Below are 16,612 nucleotides of genomic sequence, written 5' to 3'. Positions count from 1 at the left end.
ATCTGGTATTCCCATCTCTCTCAGAATTTTCCACAGTTTATTGTGATCCACACAGTCAAAGGCTTTGGCATAGTCAATAAAGCAGAAATAGATGTTTTTCTGGAACTCTCTTGCTTTTTCCATGATCCAGCGGATGTTGGCAATTTGATCTCTGGTTCCTCTGCCTTTTCTAAAACCAGCTTGAACATCAGGAAGTTCACAGTTCACGTATTGTTAAAGCCTGGCTTGGAGAATTTTGAGCATTACTTTACTAGCGTGTGAGATGAGTGCAATTGTGCGGTAGTTTATTTTTTGGGTTCCAAAATCACTGCAGATGGTGACTGCAGCCATGAAATTAAAAGAGGCTTATTCCTTGGAAGAAAAGTTATGACCAACCTAGATAGCATATTCAAAAGCAGAGACATTACTTTGCAGACTAAGGTCCCTCTAGTCAAGGCTATGTTTTTTCCAGTAGTCATGTATGGATGTGAGAGTTGGACTGTGAAGAAGGCTGAGGGCCGAAGAATTGATGCTTTTGAAGTGTGGTGTTGGAGAAGACTCTTGAGAGTCCCTTGGACTGCAAGGAGATCCAACCAATCCATTCTGAAGATCAACTCTGGGATTTCTTTGGAAGGAATGATGCTAAAGCTGAAGCTCCAGTACTTTGGCCACCTCATGAGAAGAGTTGACTCATTGGAAAAGACTGATGCTGGGAGGGATTGGGGGCAGGAGGAGAAGGGGACGACCGAGGATGAGATGGCTGGATGGCATCACTAACTCGATGGACGTGAGTCTGAGTGAACTCCGGGAGTTGGTGATGGACAGGGAGGCCTGGCGTGCTGCAGTTCACGGGGTCACAAAGAGTCGGACACGACTGAGCTACTGAACTGAACTGAACTGAAAATTCTGGCTTGCTGTCCATTTTTTTTGTTTGTTTTAATTGGCATTCACTTCCATACACTGAAGCCACTTACAGGGAATACTTACAGTTCTTTGCCTGAAGGCTTTAATTTTTTTTCTCCCTGTCCAGAGAAAATACTTGGCCTGTGGGCAAAGCAAGCTAAACATTTCAGAGGTTTAATGTCACAAGAAGCTGTCCTGAACTCAGTATGGATGGTGAGTTGATGGATAATAGCCGAGCTTCCTCACCCCTCCACTGAGACACCCTGAATGTGTCCTATACATTGGCTCCCAGAGTTCCCCAGCATAACTGAGCTCCAGTTGACTACCATGGTAACTAGCTTGGTACTGTATACATTTTTGGCTTTGTTCGCTTTCCTGTCTCACTGCCCTACTCCCATCCCAGTTTCCAGACATCCTAAATCCTAAATAAGTTACTTGCATTCCAACTGAAACCAAGAAACATACTACCACAACTAAACATTACACTCCACCAAGATGTTTAGTAAGTAGACCCTTACTAATATGTTTCTGTTCCCTGTAAAAGTAACATCGAAATTAGTGGTATCCCCTAAAATATTGACACAGAATAATCCAGCTATCATAACACAGGGAAAAAAAAGAAAGAAAATAAAAAAGAAGAGGACTCAGAGACTGGAACATAATAGAATAGCCTCTGCTATAAACCAGCTGTGTGACCTTGAACAAAACACGTAACCTCTCAAACAAAGAGACTTTGTTCTCTTTCTGGGAAATAGAGGCAGTATCAATTCACTGGGTTTTTGTGAAGATGAAATAAGACAAGGTACTTAAAATGTTTCAGCAAGTACCCCAAATGAGCTCTAAGATGGTTTTCTCTCCAAGTCTAAAATCGTTATCCGAGTTCCCATTCTCCTTGGCCTCAGCTGACTTATTTTTCATATCGTCATACAATGTTGTTATCTTAACATTGTTTTATTCATTATCTTTTTCACCTGCATATGACTTTTCTCATTTATATTGCTAGCTTCCAAGGACAAGGGCTTTATCTTATGCTTATTTATAGTTAAATGAATTCATATTTTTGAATAAATATCATACAATGAGGTGTCAGGGGAGGGGTATGATGGAAGGCTTTGAAATCTCCAATTATGAAATTATTTGCCGGAGAAAGACAGCGACTGAACTGAATTCCAGTGCTACCTCCACCCTTGACTGGCATGGAACTCTGGCCAAGATACTTAAACTTTAGACTTCAAATTCTTAAGCTGGGAACTGAGAATAAGAATACCTCCCACACAAAATTACCCTGAGGATTAAATAAGATGATAAACATATAACTGGTGTCTAATACCCAGGTGCCCTCCTTTTTATCCTTTCTTTCTAGGGAAGGTAGCAAAGGCTTCCACAAGAAATAGCATTTAAGCCGAATTTACCAACATGAAAACTTTGCTTTCTTGCTCAGGGAGGAGAGACTAACACAGGAGAGTAGCTACTAGGAATAAGGCAGTCTCTCTGGGGTTTCCCGGAATGAAGTGTTAGTTGCTCAGTCATGTCCGGCTCTTTGCAACCCCATGGACTGTAGCCTGCCAGGTTCCTTTGTCCATGAGATTCTCCAGGCAGGAATACTGGGGTGAGTTGTCATTTCCTACTCCAGAATGAAGAGGGGAAGAATATTCCAAGCAAAGAGAACAGTATAGTAAAGACAGTGTTTTGAGACTACATCATTTGGGGAATGGTTCATCCTTCCAGATGGAGTAGGGTAAGGTAAAAAACCAGTGAAACCATGGTGGGAGATGAGGCTAGACAGGGAGACCTGGGCCAGATTAAATATTGTTTAAAGTTCTTTTCCTTCTGATATCTATTGTTTAGAATTTAAACATCCAGCTGCTGCTGCTGCTAAGTCGCTTCAGTCTTGTCCGACTCTGTGCGACCCCATAAGACGGCAGCCCACTAGGCTTCTCTGTCTCTGGGATTCTCCAGGCAAGAATCCTGGAGTGGGTTGCCATTTCCTTCTCCAATGCATGAAAGTGAAAAGCGAAAGTGAAGCTGCTCAGTTGTGCCCGACTCTTAGTGACCCCATGGACTGCAGCCTACCAGGCTCCTCTGTCCATGGGATTTTCCAGGCAAGAGTACTGGAGTGGGGTACCATTGCCTTCTCCAAAACATCCAGCTAGCACTGCATAACTGCAGACACACTGTCTTTAGACAGGAAAAAGTTCTCACAAGTCCACAGCGTTCCTGCCTTTGAGTGGAAGCATATCAATTACAAAGATATAACCTATCTAATTCCCAAGGCTACACAGTGATTTCCAAAACATGGGCCTTGGTGCATAATTAATGCGTTCACTTTGTAGCTTTGTAATTAAATCTACAGAGGATTTGGAGATAAGCACAGCAGTACTGGTACAACTCCTTGCATATAAACACACCACACAGGAGAGGAAAATTGATGGTTTTCAACACTCCCCTATCTATGTAGCTAATGACAGATTGTGTTATGAGTGCAATTAAGTGGACCCAGGACATGTCTAAACTGACAAATAAAAGATTAAAAAGTATGTGAACTGATAGTCCCATACCATCCTTCCTGATCCAAATTTCTATTACAGAGTTTGTACCATAGATTCCAGCTTTCTGATACTTATTGTATATGCTCTGAACTGTTTTCTAGGACATCTGTTGGAAGAAATCTGATAGCTGTCAAGTGTTCACTGTATTCTGGCACTTTGAGGATAATTTCCTGTTCAGATTTAATACTGAACGCTTACTCTTTGTCAAGTGCTCTAGGTATGCAATGGAGAACAAATAAGACTTGGTTTCTGCCCTCATGCAGCTTCTAAGTATCTCAAGTAAACCTTATAACAACCCTTCAAAATTAAAATTTTAAAGTGAAGGTAATGAGAACTAGGTGAGGTCAGTAATTGGCCCCAGAGCCAACTTATACATTAGGCACAGCAGACAGTGTTTAGGGCCCAAGAAAATGTTTTAACATTAATTTCTTTTTAAATCAGAATTTTAAAATGATATATAATAATGAATCCAGCCTGCATTACATTTGTCTTTATGCCATGCAGAGAAAAATATATATTTAAATACTTTTTTTTAAAATGGAGGTTGGGGCCCATGGAGGCATAAGTGCCTAGGGCCTACAAAAGTCTTAATATGGCCCTGATTGGCCCAAGGTTACACTGCAGGTAAGGGACAGAACAAGGTCAGGCAGGCCCTGGTGAGCCTGACATCCCATTTGATTAGGTGCATCTGGAGGGCAGAAACTGTGCCTTCATTCCTCTCCTGGTATCTAATTCCTAGGGATAGCTCAGTAAATGTTGAATTAAATTATATTGTTACGCCAAATTGCTTTATACAGTGAACAATGAACAGTAAATTCTGACAGATTTTTTTTTTTTTTTTTTTTTTGGCCATGCTGGGTCTTTGTCTCTGTGCCCTGGCTTTCTGTAGCTGCAGGAAGCTGGAACTACGCTCTTGTTGCAGTGCACAGGCTTCTCACTGAGGCGGCTTCTCTTGTTGTGGGACACAGGCTCTAGGGTGCGTGGACTTCAGTAGTTGTTGCCATGGGCTCAGTGGTTGTGACTCACGGGCTCTACAGCACAGGCTCAGTAGTTGTGGCACACAGGCTTAGTTGCCCCTCGGTGTGTGGGATCTTCCTGGACCAGGGATGGAACCCGTGTCCCCTGCATTGGCAGGCGGATTCTTAACCACTGCATCACCAGGGAAGTCCCAAATTCTTATATACTGAAGAAAACTCTGTGAATGCGCAAAAAAATCGTGTGGGCCTACCCATCTGGAAAATAAACCTGTAAACGAAGTCTATGAATTTTATCAATTTGTAGAATTTTAGGGTCAAAAGATTAAAAGACTTCTTTCCTTGCAAAGATGCTTATCTTATACTGTGTATATCAGACCTCTGCCAAATCTCTGATGTCAGCATGATGTCCTAAAGATAAATGCAATTATGTAAATAATAAAAATTTAAAATACATCCACTCATTTAACATTCAGTCTGTTAGGCACTGAGAATATACAAACAAAGAAGGCACAGTGCCTTTGAGAAACACATGTTTAACTTAACCTACTTGTTTCACAAAAAAAGAACAGAGTTTGCGAGAATGTTACCAAAGTAATACAGATGATTCCAATTTATCAGAAGTGAAACATAATACAATTTCTCACATGTGGGAGCTTCCTGGACCAGGGAAGTATAATAATGGTATTGATTTTGAGTATAATAATGGTATAGGTTACTAGTGTTAAGGGTGCACTCCTAGTAATTATCATCTCACATTCCTTTCAAAACTCTGAACCCTACCAGTGCCTACAGCAGCAATTCTCAACTGGAGACCAGTTCTGCACACAATCCCCAGAGGGACATATGGCAATGTCTGCTAGCTCAGACGGTAAAGAATCTGCCTGCAATGAAGGAGTTGCAGGTTCGATCCTTCAGTCAGGAGGATCCCCTGGAGAAGGGAATGGCTACTTATTTCAATATTCTTGCCTAGGAAATCCCATGGACAGAGGAGCCTAGTGGGCTACAGTCCATGGGTTGCAGAGTCAGACACAATTAAGCACGCACAGAGATATTTTAAATTGTCACATCTGTAGGGGAGGGAGAAAGAAGTGCTGCTGCTGCTGCTGCTGCTGCTAAGTCGCTTCAGTCGTGTCCGACTCTGTGCAACCCCACAGATGGCAGCCCACCAGGCTCCCCCGTCCCTGGGATTCTCCAGGCAAGAACACTGGAGTGGGTTGCCATTTCCTTCTCCAGTGCATGAAAGTGAAAAGTGCAAGTGAAGTCGCTCAGTCATGTCAGACTCTTAGCGACCCCATGGACTGCAGCCTACCAGGCTCCTCCGTCCATAGGATTTTCCAGGCAAGAGTACTGGAGTGGGGTGCCATTGCCTTCTCCATCTAATGACTAAAAACTGCTAAATATCCTACGATACAAAGGATAGACCCCCCTCCCCTCCCCAAAACAACAAAGAATTATCTGGCCTCAAATGTCAACAGCACTGAGGTTGAAAAACCCTGGACAGAAGAACCAGATCCAAATTCCTGCTGGCATTCAAGGCCTGGACTTTGAATTTGGCCCTTCCCACCTTTTCATTTTCTCTCCTAGTGCCTTGTTCCCTGGGCCCTCCATCTTCCCAGGAATGCTCCAGCCCTATCAGAGAGTCACAGAATTTTAAAGAATGATTAAGCACTGGGCTCTAAAGTGAGACAGACCTGGCTTTACAGTCAGCTGTGTATCCTTGGGCAAGTTACCACTATCCTTAAGATTCAGTTCCTTCTTCTGTGAAGTGGAGATTACAACAGTACTGTTTTGGCAAGAGTAGCATAAGATGATGCAAGTGAAGCCACTGGACACTGTTTGTCACATCTTTAGGGCTCTGTGCTCTTGCTGATCTCGTCTTGTTTTTTTGTTTGTTTTGGTTTTGTGTGTGTGTGTGGCCACTCTACATGGCTTATGGGATCTTAGTTCCCCAACCAGGGATTAAACCCAGATCCCTGGCAGTAAGAGCATGAAGTCCTATCCACTCTACTGTCAGGGAATTCCCATTCTTGTCTCTTTTAGGGAACCAAATTCAGGCCTCCGAGTTCCCAAGTTATTTGCCTAAAGGTCTGTCTCTCCAGGTGGCTCAAGAATTCCTGGAGGCCAAGAATCAGGTCCTAGCTGGCTTTGTCTTGCCAAAACTTGGCACAGCATTCTATCCACAGTAGATGATCAGGAAATGTTAGCTGCATTGCATTTATGGCACTACCTTTAAGAGAAGACTGCCTTGCCAATGGGTAACAAATCTAAAATCCTAAGGGAAGCTCTTTAAAGCTCTTTAAGAGCCAATCATTGTTTTCCTTTGCTGCCTCCACTTTCTTTTTTTTTTTAAAGCTAGCAAATACCCTAAATCTGTGCAAATTGCTATTTTGATTAATGCTTTGATTAAAATTTTTTTTTTTTACTTTTTAGTTGGAAGATAATTGCTTTCAATGTTGTTGGTTTCTGCCATACATCAACATGAATCAGCCATGGGTACACATATGTCCCCTCCCTCCTGAACCTCCCCCCCCCATTTACCACCCCATCCTACGCCTCCAGGTTGTCACAGAGCACTAGACTGAGCTCCCTGTGTCACCCAGCAAATTTCCACTGTACTGCCTCCACTTTCTCTGCCCACCTCTCAGAGTTGCAATTCTCCAGGCCTGGGGTACTTGATTGATTCTTGGCCAATCTCCTCTCCCTCTTAGAAAAAAAACTCATCTGTCTACATGGGTTAAAATGCTGCTTATATGACCCCAAACTTATATTTATAGCTAGGATCTCTTCTATGAACTCCAGATTAAGAAATTTTAACTGAGAACTCAATAACCTTAATTGATTTTATGTTGATATCCTCAACTTAGCCCACAACAACCAAAGTGACCTTTTGAAAATATAAATCCAATAATGTCACTCCCTTTAAGGGTTTCCCATTGCACCATTTATAAATTCTTCCCATGACTTACAAGCCTTGATCTTTCATCTCCTGACATTGTCCCCTTTGCTCACTCTGCTCAAGCCACATTGGTTGTCTTTCCAATGTTGCAATAAGACACCCTCATTCCCCTTCTCTGAGCCATTACCTTTGATATTGCTTCTGCCTAGAACACTTGTCTCCAAATCAGTATAAGGCTTTTCATTCATATCTCAACCAGTAATGCCTCTTGAGGAGGTCTTCCCTCCCCTTTCCCATCCTATCAGCCTCCTGCCATCTCTCTCCAACTCTCTAAGTCATAACCTTGTGTTACTTTAAAAAATGCCTATCATTATTGATATCTGTTTGCTTCCTTAACGGTTTTCCCCAACTAGAAAGTGAGCCCCATGAGAGCAGGAGAATTGCCAGACTTATTCTCCACTGTATCTTCAGCACCTAGCCCAGGGCCTGGCACATAGTAGGACCTTGAAAAATAGATGCTGACTAGCTTAATAGTTGAATAAAGGTGCAGAGAAGGCACTGGAACGAGAAGGCTTAAGTTCTGGTCCTTGTCCCATCTCTGTAACCTTGGGAAGTCATTCTGTTTCTCAGAGTCCACAAAGTAAGTCTCACAAGATAACACCCACGTTATACATTTAGGATGAGGATCAGATGGTATAATGCATGCTAAGTTCTTGGCACAGTGCTTAGCACAAAATAGGATGATCAACTAATATTGGTGCTTTTTTCTCCTCTTTGAGTTTCACTAGCCTCACAACAAGCGAAATGACACTGATTACATGGTATTGGGTTATGATAGAAGAGATATTAAGTGACAAGTCTCTCCCTCTTCTGGGCCTTTGCACATAGTATTCCTTTTGCTCCTCTCTCCCCATTTCTTCCTCCCTGGCTCACCTTGTCATGCATTTCAGAAAGCCTTTCTTCAGATCTCATGCTGATTTAGAGCTTCTTCTGGGCACCCTTCCTCCCTGGGTGTTTCTGTTAGACATATATCATACTGTTATGGTTCAGCATAAGCCCAGTGGATGGATGGATAGACGGGAGGAAGGATTCATGAATAAAGGGAAAGGGCGTAGAAGGATGGACCGTCAGAAGGGTGATGGAAGGAAGCATGTGAGAGCACTTTGAAGCCGGCTGCACCAACAGTGAGCAGGCTCTCCGCGTCCCAGAGGCCAGCCTCAGCTGCTCCTCCACGCCCTTATTCCTTAGGGACCCTGCCTTCTCCGTCCTCCAGCACTCGCAGCGCGCGGTCCCTAACCATTGGCTGTGGTCATTATCATCCCCAAGGCCGCAAATGAGAGACAGTCAGGTGCGGGGTGCCCGTGATCTCAGCCATCGCCCCAGAGCCCAGGCAGAGGCGTTAACAGCGCAGAACATCTGGCTAGGACTGCTGCTCTTCAAGTGTGGGCGTGAGGACACCAACCTCTGCAAGATGAAAGGGCTGTCAACCTGCCACTGCTGCCGGCCACCTGAGTGCAGGGGGCGCGGGCGCAGCTCCAGATCTACCTGCGCGAGGAGCTCCTAGACCGGGGTAAGAGGCTCCACCTAGTGGGAAGGCATGGCGGGGGCGGGGGGTGGAGTTGGGGGGGGGGGGTAGGTAGACCTCAGTCACCTGCCCCAGCCTTGAACAGTTCAAATCTCGGCTCCTTCCTCCCTGGGCTCTGTGACCCTGGGTTAGTAGTTTACTCTGTCTACAAATTAATTTCCTTGACTATGAAATGAGGACAGCAAAAGACATCTTGCAAAAATTGTTCTGAGAATTCAGTGAGATAAGGCATGTAAAGCATTGCCCCTAGTATATAGAAGATGTGCAATAAATGCTTGTTCCCTTCCTGTCAACCTAAAAACACTAGTGAACTCAGGAGGGAAAATGTGAGCACTAATTGTGATAGTAAAATTTTGTGTGTTTCATAGAATATCAGAGCTCAGAGGATCTGGGAGCTCTCCTTCTCCATCCTGGAATGTCTCAGGAACATCAGAGAATTATGGCAGAGCTTATTTATCTGAGGACAGATGTCCGATGGTACTGTTTTTAGTCCACAAAGTATTCTGTGTGTGTGTGTGCGTGTGTAAAATATGATTAATTCTTTGAGGGTGCAGTGAATAGGGCTCTCATCTAGGAATCAGGATTTGAGTACTACTTCCACCTTGAAAGCGTTCATAAGCCTTTGCCTTTTTCTAATACTCAATTCCCTAATATGTGATACAAGTAACGTATTGAGAATAAGCTGCAGAGATGGTGCAGAGGAAAGAATGAATAAGCCCAGACAAGCAGACTGGACAGGAAAGGATCAGGGAGAAGGTGAAACTGAAGTAGGGTTTTCAAGAATGAGTAAGAATTTATCAGATGGGTGGGGATGGAGACAAGGGTGTTCCAGGCAAGAAGAACAGCTACAACAAAGGTTCCCAGTTATGACACAGTCAGCAGTGGCGTCTTCAGGAAACTGGGAAGTGTGAAGGGGAGAGTGGTTAAAGGGAGGCTGGGAAGCAGGCAGGGGCTAAGGAACCTGGCCCTTGGCTGTAAGCAGGGGGAGCCAGAGAAGAACACAAGAGGGAGAAGCAAGATCTGGCCCTGGTATTAGAAAGAGCACTTCAGCAAAAAATGTGGAGAATGTACTATGAAACTGACCAAACTGGAGATTGGAGACAAAAATACCCCCCCAAACAAACTAAAGACAGAGCCATCTGGGAGGCTATAGTTATCTTGGTGAAAAGTGGAGAGGCCTGCTTTGCGGAAAGGGTCATGGAGAGACAGGGGAAGGGGCATACAGGAGATATGTTTAGGAGTTGGCTGAAGGATGAGCTGCATGAAGCCCTCAGCTTCACTGACTTGCTGTGGGGGGCACCTTTTGACAGCCATAAGCCCCATCCAAGTGTATGTTGGTGGTCCCCCATTTTCTGACTGACCTCAGCTATCCTTTGTGTTGAACCCTGAGAGGCTGAGCTTCTGACTGTTAATCTCCCCCATCCTCACCCTGCCTGCCTGGGATGGCTTTACCCACACCACGATTTCTCATGTTGGAAAATGGAGAATATGCCCAAGGACTGAACTCTCCTTGCCCTGTGTGTCAAGAGTAAAATTCTGAAGGATGTTATCAACACATATTTCTGAAATGTTATTCAGTTGCTCAGTCGTATCTGACTCTTTGTGACCCCATGGACTGCTGCACACCAGGCTTCCCTGTCCTTCACCATCTCCTGGAGCTTGCTCAAACTCATGTCCATTGAGTCGGTGATGGCATCCAGCCATCTTTTCCTTTGTTGTCCCCTTCTCCTCCTGCCCTCAATCTTTCCCAGCATCACAGTCTTTTCCAATGAGTCAGCTGAAATAATCCTTGGAATCAAAGAAAAAGGGGCTCCAAGTCTCAAACCCTAAGACAGTTATTCATGAATAAAATTCAATACCTTATCTGTAGAAAAGTCTGCTCTGCCTGATGTCACCTTCTCCAGGAAGCCTTGCCTAGGCTTCCACTAAGTCCCTTAACCTCTGTGCTACCTTTGTGTTAGTCAGTAAACAGACTATGGTTGTCTATTTACCTGATTCTCCTCTGTTTCCAGTGTCAAAGTCAGTGCCTGACTTAGACAAGTGCCTACTAAAGAATTATTGAATGGTTGGACTGAACTTAGACACACGCACATATATATCTGTCCTTTTGTAGGATTTAATTTTTTTTTTTTTTTGGCCACGCCACATGGCATGTGGGATCTTAGTTCTGTTACAGTGGAAGGGCAGGGAATTAAGCTCTGTACTGCCAGGGAAGTCCTGATTTAATTTTTTAATCAACCTTTTTGATCATTTATATACGTAAAATACTCATTTGAAGTGTGTTATTCATTGGATTTTAAAATATATATATACCTCTGTGACCACCACCACAATTTATAGAATATTTTCATCACCTCTAAAGGTTCCTTCATGAACTTTTGGATGATTAATGTTTTATAATACTTTTCAGTGTTGATTCATTTCTTGTTTATATGTTTATTCATTGTCTCTCTTCCTCTCCTCACCATTAGATTTGCTTCCTGAGAACACACAGTGCTTCTCCGTTATGTTCGTTGCTGTATCTGTAACCCCTAGAACAAGCACACAGCAGGTGCTCAAAATTTTTTTTTGAATGAATGAATGAATTGTACTGGGAAATGATCCTTTTCAAGAGAAGAGAATGGTTATACTAGCCAAAACAAACCTTTTCTGATTGTCAGGGGCCGAGGAAACAATGCTATGTCAGAACTTAATTTTTGTTTGATGTCTACTGTATAGCAGTGGATTTTTTTCTTTATGTATTATTTTATTGAGTCGCTCAACAGTTCAATCAGAAAGACGCTATTATCTCTCTTTCACTGGTGAGGAAACTGCAGTTCAAAGAGGTTGAGTGACTCTCCCAAGGTTACACAGTTAGTGTCAAAAGTGGTTTGGAGGCCAAATAAGGCAAACTCTGGAAAGCATTCATTGTATTTTGTAGTTTGGAGACCAATTTCATGACTCAGAGGAGTGCTGGGGGTGGAAGGCTGCTATGGCAGGTTGAGGGGGGAGATGAAGACCTGGGAAATAAAAAGGACAGTCATGAGCTATGTTTTGGAGAACTGTTGCTGAGAGAGGAAGTTGTGTATGGTTCAAGAAGGTAATTTGGGATGCAAAGTGAAAGTGACAGTGAAAGGTTTGTATGGCACAGATGGAGCTTTTGCAGAAGGCAATGGGCAAGGGAGTCAGCAAGTTGATGGATTCACACCTACAACTTTATAACCCCTGCACTTGGTACAGTGCCTGGCTCATAAAAGAAGGGAGGAAGGAGGGAGGAAGAATGGACCATGAGAATTAGGAAGGAGCCAGTTGACTGGAAAAAAAAAATGGAGAGGATCAAAGAACCGGTGTACTTTAAGCAACAGAAGGTGAGAGTTGGAGGACAGGAAGCCGCAGTCACAGAGCGGGGAGTCTGGGCTTGAGAGCTCAGAGATGGAGTAGTTTCTGGTCACAATAAGGTCCAAGACATGAATGTAGGGGCAGATGGCTACAAAATGGATGTGAAGGTCAGTGGAGATAGGGTGTGTTATTAGTAACTGGAAACATTTGAAGCAAACCTAAATATCCAACAGTAGAGGCACAATGAAGTGAAATATGACACATTCATAGAATGTTTGGAAAGTTTTTAATGTCATGGGGAAATGTTTAAGATCTAAGCTTAGTTGTAAAAGGTATAAAATTACATATAAGGCATATGTGGTCACTGTGTGAAATATATTCATGCACAGAGGAAAGGAGTAGACAAAAATACACCAAAAATATAAATGGTAAATAATGGAATTTCAGATGACTTTAATTTTTTTTACTTTCTATAATGACTTGTGTTACTCTTTTAATTAAAAACTATTAAAAATTAAGAGAATTGTTCTGTCTTTTCATTTCTTTATGGAACTGAATTTCCACCTTTTGAACTCTTGTTTTTACAGCTAATAGTATCTGATGCTTTAAGTAACCTTTATTAAGCCCAATTTTACTCACTAGGCATGATAGTTTAACACTCCAATTCTCACCTCCACTTGTAAAGTAGTTATTATTTTCCCAGTCTACAGATAATATAACTGAAGCTCAGAAAAGTTGCATAATTTGTCTGAGGTCACACAGCTATTAAGTGGCAAAGTCAGGATTTGAACCTAGGATTTTGTGATGTCAAAACTGATTATTCTTGTATTACTCCTATTCCCCACCCCAGTTCCTCCCATGAACCTAGTAAGTGGAAGGTCTTCTAGCTCACGTTTTAAGTAGTGCCTAGCAACCCCAGGAAAGTAAAGCTTAGATCCTTTGAATGTCTGAACTGAAAAGGCCCTGAATACTCATCTAACTCCAAATGGTTTCCTATTTCTCATTTATAGATGGGAAAACTGAGGTCCAGAAAAAGGATATAACATGGCAGGGCCAGTTATGAACTATGGCAAAGTTTGACTGAGGCTCCTTTCTTTCTGCTCTTTCTCCAGACTATTCCAGGCCTCATCAAGTAAATGGGGTTTAGAATTCAACCCTCTCATTCTACAGATAGGGAAACTGAGACCCAGAGAAAAGAGGTAGTTTTCCCAAAGTCACACAGTGAGTCAGTGGCAGAGATGTTTTTTGAACCGAGGTCTCTTGCGAGCATAAAGGATGTACTGGCCCTCGCTGCAAAGGGTCAAGTGTCAGTTGGTCAGCAGGTAATAATACCAGTGGCCCCAGGGACCACATGAACTTTTGAAATCTCAGGCTTTGCGTTAAAAAGGGGTACATTAAAATGTGCAGGATTTGCGGTTGATTGAATTGGGGAATCATTGAATTAGTGATACAAACAGGTGTGACAGGTGACAGGAGGGCTAATGGTAACAGCAATGGCCATTGTCAAAGTACAAAATCAGACAGAAAGAAACTGGAATTCACATGAGGTACAGAAGTCACTGAATGGTGCAGATGTCACAAGAGATGTGTGTGTGTGTGTGTGTGTGTGTGCACGACAAGTGAATGGTAATTCTATCAGCTCTCAGACTTGACCATGAAAACTTGGCTGGAAAGACATCCTGAGACAAAGGACCTCTGTGTCCAGCTGGCTCAGACTTTCTGAGGACAGCCCAGCAGGGCTGAGGAACAGCCTGCTGCTCGGGCCTCTGACTGGTAAGCCATTGGGACCATCTGTAGATCGTGGATACTTAGACATGCTGGGCCTGAGGAAGAATCGCTCTGGACAGATGCCCAAACCCAAGAGGCCTGATCCAGCTGGCCTTTCCAGGTCTCAAGTACGAACTGATGGCAAGGATCTCTCCAGGGGCAGCAAGGATGTGGAAGCGAGAGCAGGAGTCATTGTTCACATACAGGAAAAAAATAAGCTGTAGGGAAATATATAAAAATGTTGACAATGGTCAACTTTGGGAGGTAGATCATGGATGTATGTTTTTATTGCTTATTTGCTTCCTCTGGGTTTTCTACATTTTCTACAGTATTTACTTTGAAAATTCAAGTACAATAAAATAAGAAAAGCAGATGCTTTATTTTCTTGTCTTTCTAATTAGACCCTGAGCTCTTTGAAGGATTATATCTTGTTTGTAGCCTGGCATCTATCACTCACACTGGCACAGTATAGGTTCCCTGCAAATATTTAAATGAAGGGCTTGTATTCTATCCTACTTCAAATGCGTAGGCTATTTAATGCTCACTTTCTTGGCAAACTTGACTATGTGCTTCTTAGGGTATACTTGATTAGAAATGGAAACCTACAAAATGAATGAGGGACCCACTACAAGAATCCATTCAATGACAGCAAAAATAATAATTTTAATGGTTTTACTAATCATAATCATGATATCAATTAATAATGATTAGTGTGCTACCTCATCCTCATGCCAGTCTACCATTCAGCAAACTTTCATTGAACACCTACTATGTGTACAGTGTTTCTTTCCTTAAAGAATTTAAAGATACACAGATTCAGAAAAATGACTGACTCAAGATTCTTATCCAGTGCTACTTACTACCCTATAAGGCTTTTTACTAGCTGATAAATATCTGAGTGACTAGGTCTGTTTGGCAGACACGCAGATAGACTGGCAGACAGAAAGAAAAGAAAGGAATTGAACAGGTAAGATGGCAGGCAAGTAAGTGGGACGTAGGTCCACTGGTTTCATAACAGCTGGATAGATTGATTGCTAGAGGCAAACACATTGACCTCAGGGAAAAGTAAGTGCTCACAGCTGAATAGGAACAGTGGAGACAGACAAATTTCAAAACAAACCCATATTCCACTGCACTTTACAGCTTCGTACAGAGCATGAGTCTTCAAGAAACTTTAAGTTTTGTTTAAGATTCTCTACATAAGGGATCGGAGTCTTTTACAAATGTCTACAAAACTTTTCCATTGAAAGTGGTAGAGAAAAAAAAAAAAAGAAAGTGGTAGAAATTTCTGCCCCTGAAGAGATCTTCTTTAGTTTATCCAGCAAATTCTCTTCTGCAAAATATAATCTCACAATGTTGAATAAATGCAGCAAATGTGTATTTTTATCTAATTATGCAAGCATTTTCTGAAGGGCCTATTGTTCCAGGCTCAGGACTAGGTGCTGGGGAAGGTACAACTTTTATTCTCAAGGCTGAAAATATTTCTCTCTCTATTTTTGATATGTATATCTTTGTAAACACATACACATATATACAGATCCGGTTTCAAGTAGTATTTACTGAGCATTTATGATGTTCCTAATGCTGTGTGGCATGCTATTTCATTTAATTCTCCCAGAAACTATGAGTTAGGTAAACCCTTTCTGTAGCTGAATAAACTGAATCTCAAAGAGGTAAAGATACTGCTGAAATGAGTCTCTAGCTCAGTCTTTTTTAAATTTTTATTTATTTATTTATTTGGTTGCATTGAATCTTAGTTGCAGCATGTGGGATCTTCATTGCATCATGTGGGATCTTTCTTTGTGGCTCATGGACTCTGGTTACGGCACACAGGTCCTAGAAAGGCTTCAGTAGTTGCAGAGCTACTCTAGCTGTAGCTGTAGCGAGTGGGTTTAGTTGTTCTGCACTTGTGGGGACTTAATTCCCTGACAAGGGATTGAACCAGGGTCCTCTGCTTTGCATGGCTATTCTGAACCACTGGACCACCAGGCAAGTGCCAAGTCCAGTCTTTTGAACTGAACTACCTTGCAAGCCCGGCACCCTGGGTGGGGGTGCATTAAGGAAATTAATTCATTTGGTAGAAGGATCATAGTTATTTGGCCTCCTTGGTTCTGCATCTCTATAGACTTGGCTGTGATTTATCAGCTAGAGGTGCCTGCTCCCAAACACCTGTTATTTTTTGTTGGATGGATTTCCGGGTACATACGGATATTTGAACAATTTGAATGAAAGATTTGGCAAGGAAAAAAGATGGGAACATCCAACCTTGGTAAATACACTGTTCTTCTGTTCTCAGTTAATGATTTCTCCTTGATCTGGCTCCTCTGGCCTGCAGAACCATACAGTACTGCTTGCATTTCCTGTGAAATACCCTGCTGTTTCATGCCTCAAGGCGTTTACACACGCAAATCATTCTGTTTGGAACACTCAGGCTTCATCTTTTCTGCCTTTTCAGTTCTTCTTCAGTCATGGCTTCTCTGAAATCTACCTGACTCTGGGGAGCAGTCAGCGCTTTTCTGAACTTCATGGTCCTGTGCTTCCCTCTCACTCCCCTTACCGCACCGCATTGTAATTGTTTACTCGTCTGTCTCTTCAGACTATGAGCTCCCTGAAGCTCATAGGTCCCTGGAGGAACTTT

The sequence above is a fragment of the Ovis canadensis genome, chromosome 1 (genome assembly GCF_042477335.2).
Source record: "Ovis canadensis isolate MfBH-ARS-UI-01 breed Bighorn chromosome 1, ARS-UI_OviCan_v2, whole genome shotgun sequence".
NCBI classification, from domain to species: Eukaryota; Metazoa; Chordata; class Mammalia; order Artiodactyla; family Bovidae; genus Ovis; species Ovis canadensis.
This window is presented reverse-complemented; position numbering follows the sequence as displayed.